The following is an 8,563-nucleotide window of genomic DNA, read 5'->3' as shown; positions in this document are numbered from 1 at the left end:
CCCCGCGCCTCTGCCTCGCCGGCGGTTGCCAGCCACCAAAGCAGCAGCAGCAGTCCGGAGCTCCGCTTCCTCTCACGAGCGCCCAGGCCCGTGCTCCACCTCCCTCGCAACGACCTCTTCCTCCCTTGCCTCTCTTACTTTCTCTTGGTTCTCTCTCTCTCCAGGGAATAACCATGGCGCGTTTCTTCGAGCTCCAAGACCAGGCCAGACCTCGCCGCCCTGCTCCCTTTTCTTCTCCTTCCTCCCCGTACTCCTCTCTCCTTTTCCCCTGATCTCTTTCCCTCTCTGTCCCAGGATCGAGGAGCTTCCCTCCATCGACCCATCGCCGCCCGTGCTCGGATCCTTGAGGCTCTCGTCTCCGGAGTCCCATCCTCACCCCGCGGGATCCCGCCGGTCGTCTTCCTCGCCGTTTGAATGACCAGCGCCGCCCCTGCTTCAGGTCGAGCAGTGCTCGCTGCCTCTCTCATCACCTCGGTCCAGCCGCGCGTTGACCATGCTAGTCAGCTGCGTGGGCTGCCAGCCGCGCAAGGCCCAGTGAGCGCCTCCTCAGCCGGCCTACCTCACCACCGAACCGGGCCTTGGCCCAGGGTGAGCAGCCTCTAGCCCCTCTCCTGTACACTGTTGGACCTGCTCCAGTTCCAGTTTCGTCCCGATAGTGGTTTTTTCTCGTTCTGCGAATTTAGCTAACTTCCAGAGACTGCAGTTTTGCAGAAAACCCCCTGTTGTTCATGCATATAATAACTCCTCAACCATGCATCATATTAAAATGATTTAAACATGTAAAATGCTTAGAATTTTGTGTAGATTAATAATATGCCACTTTCATCCATGTTAAATATGTTTAAACTTGCTGTCTGTTTAATTTGCATAAATGCCATGCTAAAATGATTTTTTTCATAACTAAATAACCGTAGCTCGGTTTTAAATAAACTTTATATGTAAATGGGGTGGAAAAATGCCTAGTTTAACATGGTGGCATTATTTTGCATGTCTAACAACTCTAAAATATGGTTTAGGGCAGAACAGTACCGAATCTAAAATATGCATATGGGGATTTTCCGGAATTGTTGTTTGTTGTTTCCGGCCTCATTTAAACTTGCCTAGATAGTTAGTTTACTTATGCTTCACCCCTTGCCATGTTTAACAACATTTAATATTATTGGGTAGCCTAAACAAGATCGAACTAAATAAATGTTGTGAAGTTTCGCCAATATGCAACTCGTTGCATATGGAGCTCCACTTAACTTGTAGTATTGCTTGTTGCATTTTGCCATTCCATGCCATGCTATTTAAACCGGACATGCATCATACTTGTTTGTGCATCATGCCATGTTTATGCTTGTGCATTTACCTTGTTGTTTGTTGTTTCCGGTGTTGCTTCTTAGTTCCGGTAATGTTGCGGTTGTGAGGATTCGTTCGACTACTCCAGTTCATCTTCTTCATGGACTCGTTCTTCTTCCTAGCGGGATTTCGGGCAAGATGACCGTCACCTTGGATCTCACTACTATCATTGCTATGCTAGTTGCTTCGTTCTATCGCTATGCTGCGCTACCTATCACTTGTTCCTCAAGCCTCCCAAATTGCCATGTCAGCCCCTAACCTTTTTCACCCTTCCTAGCAAACCATTGCTTGGCTATGTTACCGCTTTTGCTCAGCCCCTCTTATAGCGTTGTTAGTTGTAGGTGAAGTTGAAGATTTCTCCATGGTGGACAGGATTATGTTGGGATATCACAATATCTCTTATATTATTAATGCATCTATATACTTGGTAAAGGTTGGAAGACTCGGCCTTATGCCTGGTGTTTTGTTCCACTCTTGCCGCCCTAGTTTCCGTCATACCGGTGTTATGTTCCCGGATTTTTGCGTTCCTTACGCGGTTGGGTGATTTATGGGACCCCCTTGACAGTTTGCTTTGAATAAAACTCCTCCAGCAAGGCCCAACCTTGGTTTTACCATTTGCCTCACCTAGCCCTTTTTCCCTTGGGTTTCTGGAGCCCGAGGGTCATCTTTATTTACCCCCCCCCTCCCGGGCCAGTGCTTGTCTAAGTGTTGGTCCGAACCGAGTAGACTGCGGGGCCCCCTCGGGGAAACTCGAGATCTGGTTTTACTCGTAGGATGTCTCATCCGGTGTTGCCCTAAGAACGAGATATGTGCAGCTCTTATCGGGATTGTCGGCGCATCGGGCGGCTTTGCTGGTCTTGTTTTACCATTGTTGAAATGTCTTGTAAACCGGGATTCCGAGTCTGATCGGGTCTTCCTGGGAGAAGGTATATCCTTCGTTGATTGCGAGAGCTTATCATGGGCTAAGTTGGGACACCCCTGCAGGGTATAATCTTTCGAAAGCCGTGCCTGCGGTTATAGGCAGATGGGAATTTGTTAATGTCCGGTTGTAGATAACTTGACACCAGATCTGAATTAAAACGCATCAACCGCGTGTGTAGCCGTGATGGTCTCTTTTCGGCGGAGTCCGGGAAGTGAACACGGTTTTGGGTTATGTTTGACGTAAGTAGGAGTTCAGGATCACTTCTGATCATTGCTAGTTTCACGACCATTCCGCTTGCTCTCTTCTCACTCTTATTTGCGTATGTGAGCCACCATATTATGCTTAGTCGCTGCTGCAACCTCACCACTTTACCCCTTCCTTTCCGTTTAAGCTTTGCTAGTCTTGATACCCATGGTAATGGGATTGCTGAGTCCTCGTGGCTCATAGATTACTACAACAACAGTTGCAGGTACAGGTTATGCGATGATCATGACGCGAGAGCGATGTTACTTGTTTGGAGTGCTTCTTCTGTTTTTTCTCGATCAGGGGATAGGTTCCAGGTTGGCAGCCTGGGCTAGCAGGGTGGATGTCAGTTGAGTTTCTGTTTGTGTTTCATCCCTAGTCGGATGGTGCTCTTATGTATGATGATGTTGTATTCATGTGGCATTGTATGCCCCTTGTATGTATCCCCATCTATTATGTAATGTTGATGTAATTATATCCACCTTGCAAAAGCGTTTCAATATGTGGTTCTATCCTTGGTGGGACCTTCGAGTCTCTTTAGGATAGTATCGCATATTGGGCGTGACAAGTTGGTAATCAGAGCCTCGACCGACCCTAGGATCCCCCCTTGATTGTTGGCCGTTGTTGAGTCTAGAAGAAAACTATTTTGAGTCTTAGGATTATATATATCGGAGAGTAGGATTCTTTTTACTCCTCATCCCCCTTCGTCGCTCTGGTGAGGTCTCCTGACGTAGATGTTTTGACTTTCCTCTCCTCAAATTTCACTAAAAAAAATTAGGATCACGCGGGTATCTTGGAATCATTCCGATGGTTTTGTAACGAGAACATTGTTCTTGGTGCCTCCTGTCTATTATGTGGCATTGACCCGGGGAGTTGAGCTCCGAGGTGTTGTCGTCACAATTTTATCATTGCAGTTCTGGAATATTTGAGTTTTGCCGACATCGAAAATCTCTTTTATGCAGTTGTTGGTGAGATAACCTCGACGTCACCCAGTACTGGGGAGTTCGGGAGTATTGCCATAAATCGTATAACGGATGCTTTTCGAAGGTTGAGGTACATGATTTCCGAAGTTTTCTTGGTTATGTGTTGATGGATGGATACAGCTGGATATATGGATTGTTAGTTTGGGTGAGATATATTGCTTCCCCTGTATCCCCAACACCAGATTGCATAACCAGAAAGTTTCGGGAGTTTATAGGTGGGAATTCAAGTAGCTCCTAGAATATCTTTCCGACAGATGCATGATATGAGATGGGGTAAATCTCTATCATATGTATTTGTTCCGGCTTATTTTGCAAGCCAAATCCTTTGTTTTGTTTTATTTGTGGTATTCGAGTTGCTTCGAAGTCAAGTGTTGATTCCATACCTATCAAGCGGTGTTCTCATATTTCTATGGGAGTGCTAATCCTTCTTGATCATTGAGGTTGTCATGTCAATTCTTTCCAACCGGTGTGCTTCTCTTCAAGTGGATCCGATCATTTTCAACATCCGCAAGATCAACTCTAAGTTTTCTCACCGGTGTTTGTTTCATCCATCCCAAGTTGTCTTTCTTTTCCCCGCCCTCCCACCCTTTTATTCAAGGACTCAGATTTCTTAATCATGTATCCTTTTATCTGTGAGAAGTCTCTTCATTCGTTTCTTTCAATGATTCTTATCCGGTGATTTCCCATGAAGATGCTCAACAGTTTCAAGTTCATCATCCTTCATTGTTGTTTCTTCTCCGGTGGATCCAATTCAAGCTTTCGATATTCATCATATTCCTTTCCTCGTTTCTAATGCTTCCTCATGCCGATGCACCTCTCAATCACTCACCTCTTGCTATTCATTTGTTCCAGAGTGTTGAAGATATCTCACAAGATTTGTGTTTCCATTCTTAATCCGTTCAAGCTATTTAGAGATTTATTATCTCATTCAAGCTATTTAATTCAACCGGTGCAATCTCTCTTTAAAATCATTTCCAACGGTGTTTTCTTTTGAGTGGACCCTAACCCATAGGTCTTTTCCCAGGATCTTACCTGACTCTTCTAATTTCCCGCAGCTATTCTCAAATCCGTTTTGAAGATTGACGTAAGTACGAATTTCATCAGTCAGATGCTTTTCCAAGATCGATTTCAAATCATTTTCATTGTTGGCTCAACCTTTTCGGTTTTCATTCTCCCGGAGTATCTCAGTAATTTTGGTGGTGTTTTCCGTCGTCATTTGAAGACCGAAGAAGAGTTCCTCTTAAATCCTTACCCTTTTTCTAAAGATGCGTAGTTCAAGCTTGATGCCATCCTCTCATAATTGTTTTTGATTGTGACAATTCTTTTCACCCATCCGGAGCATTTCATGAGTTGTTTCCATTTCTTTCCTCTGAAGGCCATCATGTCATAATTCTTCATTCTTAGCGTGTAGCTATCATTCTCCAAATCTTACCGGTGAATCGTTCAAATATCCTCTAATCAGTTCATGTTCTCTTCGTTCTCATGTATCTAAATCCCTTCAAGTATCTTCATTCATTTTCAAATTCTTTCCGGTGAATTGTGCCTTTGCTACTTTCATTTTCAATTCTTACGGCGATTTGTTCAAGATTCCTCTTCCTTTGTTCTCATATTAATTTATTCGTTGTTTCAATCCCACCGGTGGTTCCATCAATACCTTCTCAAGTTTACGCTATATCCCTCTTAATCCTTTCTACGAGAATAGGTAGTATGCCAAATCCGTTGCTTGTCATCAATTTAAATTGGTGAAGGATAGGCATAACGTAATTCTTATTATTGTTTCATCCAAGTAATCTAGTTTCTTCTTTCCGGAGTTGTTCATCATGTCACATTTCCCGGTTCGAGATGTTTCATCTTTTCGTTTCCGGAGTTCCAAGTTTTCTCGGTTATATCGTCGCAAAGCTCCATCTAAATCATCGCAAGGCTTCACCTTGTGTTTTCAACTTCTCTTTCTTTCTATCATCCTTTCATTACCGGAGTTCTTCATGGAGGCTCTACATGGTGGTTCATCAAGGATTCTTTTCATTCTTCAATTGTTCTTCAAGATTTCTCTCGAAGTTATGACCCGCCAAGCTATACTCAAAAGTAAACATGGTGCTCAACACATGTTTTGTTTTGAGGCGTTCAAGCATTCTTCATCTTGCATTCCGAAGTGCAATCCTTTCTACCTTATCTTTTGAGATGGTGTTATGTCATCCTTGGCAATTTCTCCTCGTGCTTCATGATTCACAAGTTGTCAGGAATGAGTTAATTAAATCCATCATTTTCTCTTCGTTCAAGGTATCTTTTCGACCAATCAATCTCTTTGTTGGAGTTATCTTGGGTTAGTTTTCACCTAAAGCCTTCCCTAAGGAATGCCGCTCATTGTGGTGACTATCAATGATCCAAGTTTTTCTCCCATCCTCTCGGCGAAAGGAGTTGTCATCTCCTTGTTGACCTCAATCCAATCTATTGTTTCCATTAGTGGCAGAATTTTGCCTCAATTTTGAGAAGTTTTCCATAAGCCCACTACAAGCTTATTCGTTTGGTTGTTGGTTTTCCAACAACCCCGTTGTAACCTTCTTGGAAGGGTGCTTTCCAAGTTCATTTGTGGCAAAAGTTGTCATTTTCTTCTCCCTCCTTTTATCCCAACAATCTAGCTCCTATTTTTTCGATCCGGAGGCATTGTGATGTTGCTCTCTTCACCCATCACCTCGTTTTGTCAAGATCACGTTATTATCTTGCTTATCCATTTAACCGGCGTGTCGTGCCCTCCATTCAAGTTCTTTTCATCTTATAAAGTCTTGCATCTCTTTTCAACCGGAGTGCCGCCCAAGTTCTGGCATTCGTGTTCTTTGGCTATCTCATGATATCGGTGTGTCTCCATATTCCTTTCGTTCGTTAAGCCCTTGTTTCATGTCTTTGCAACCTTCAAGGTTCTCCAATGTTCCTTGTTCCTCTTTGCTAACGGAGTGTTTGCAATCTTGTTCATCTCCAGTGTACTCTTTCTTTCAATTTGTTCAACCTCTCAAGGTTCTTTGGTTTCACTCGTTTGTCGAAGAAGCAACTTAGTTTTACCTCTTATCTTCCTCTTTCTTTTCCTTCCGGTGCCATCCTAGATCTCGGGACGAGATCCTCTCGTAGTGGTGGAGTGTTGTAACGCCCCGGATGTAACTTTCCATATTCGTAACTCCAGCTCTTGCCTTTTCCGGAGATGCAATATGTTATTTTCCTTCATGGTTGGGTTTGTGTCTTTTGTTTTGCATTTTGTTCTTGTCATGCATCTCATCTCATAACATCATGTGCATTGCATCATATGTTTTCATAAAACCCGTATCGGCTCGTAGTTGCCGCGTCACCCCGTGCTTTCGTTGACCGTTCCAGACCAATCGGGGTTTCGCTTCCCTCTTGACCGTGACCACCTAACCTCTCTTGCCATCTCACAGCCCCCTCGCGTGCGCGTCCGAAACTCTCCCGAACCCGACCCGAGCTGTCATGACCAATGAGTCCGGATCATCCCCTAACATCTATAAAACATCTCCGGTTTCTTATTTGGGCCACCTAACCTATTTTTCTCGACCGCCCGATTTCGATCGAACGGATCACGTTAACCCTGCCTTAATCCCCTACCTATATAAATAGTCCAACCCTAGAACAATCCCTAAAATCTAGCCCCCTTGTACCATCCATCCTCCTGCCCGCCGCCACTCTCTACCAAATCCTCCCTCGTTTTCTTCACCCGACCAACCAGCCGCAGCCTCCTCCTTCCTCAATCTTCCCTGCCACCCAGTCCCGTCGATCCACCCATCTATTGATCCCCACCAACTAGAGATCCCCACGACCCTCCTCGACCAGCAGCAACCAGGAGCTCGAGCTCCTTCTCCCAAGCCCGCATGCCCGAGGAAACGCACGAGGCTGTGCCTCCTTGTCCCCGCGCCTCTGCCTCGCTGGCGGTTGCCAGCCACCAAAGCAGCAGCAGCAGTCCGGAGCTCCGCTTCCTCTCACGAGCGCCCAGGCCCGTGCTCCACCTCCCTCGTGACTACCTCTTCCTCCCTTGCCTCTCTTACTTTCTCTCAGTTCTCTCTCTCTCCAGGGAACAACCATGGCGCGTTTCTCCGAGCTCCAAGACCAGGCTAGACCTCGCCGCCCTGCTCCCTTTTCTTCTCCTTCCTCCCCGTACTCCTCTCTCTTTTTACCCTGATCTCTTTCCCTCTCTGTCCCAGGATCGAGGAGCTTCCCTCCGTCGACCCATCGCCGCCCGTGCTCGGATCCTTGAGGCTCTCGTCTCCGGAGTCCCATCCTCACCCCGCGGGATCCTGCCGGTCGTCTTCCTCGCCGTTTGGACGACCAGTGCCGCCCCTGCTTCAGGTCGAGCAGTGCTCGCTGCCTCGCTCATCGCCCTGGTCCAGCCGCGCGTTGACCGTGCTGGTCAGCTGCGTGGGCTGCCAGTCGCGCAAGGCCAAGTGAGCGCCTCCTCAGCCGGCCTACCTCACCACCGAACCGGGCCTTGGCCCAGGGTGAGCAGCCTCTAGCCCCTCTCCTGTACACTGTTGGACCTGCTCCGGTTCCAGTTTCGGCTCGATAGTGGTTTTTTTCTCGTTCTGCGAATTTAGCTAATTTCCAGAGACTGCAGTTTTGCAGAAAACCCCCTGTTGTTCATGCATATAATAACTCCTCAACCGTGCATCATATTAAAATGATTTAAACATGTAAAATGCTTAGAATTTTGTGTAGATTAATAATATGCTACTTTCATCCATGTTAAATATGTTTAAACTTGCTGTTTGTTTAATTTGCATAAATGCCATGCTAAAATGATTTTTTTTCATAACTAAATAACCGTAGCTCGGTTTTAAATAAACTTTATATGTAAATGGGGTGGAAAATGCCTAGTTTAACATGGTGGCATTGTTTTGCATGTCTAACAACTCTAAAATATGGTTTAGGGCAGAACAGTACCGAATCTAAAATATGCATATGGGGATTTTCCGGAATTGTTGTTTGTTGTTTCCGGCCTCATTTAAACTTGCCTAGATAGTTAGTTTACTTATGCTTCACCCCTTGCCATGTTTAACAACATTTAATATTATTGGGTAGC

This window comes from Triticum dicoccoides, chromosome 4B (genome assembly GCF_002162155.2).
Source record: "Triticum dicoccoides isolate Atlit2015 ecotype Zavitan chromosome 4B, WEW_v2.0, whole genome shotgun sequence".
NCBI lineage: Eukaryota > Viridiplantae > Streptophyta > Magnoliopsida > Poales > Poaceae > Triticum > Triticum dicoccoides.
The sequence above is the reverse complement of the archived record's forward strand: the minus strand, read 5'-3'. Positions refer to the sequence as shown.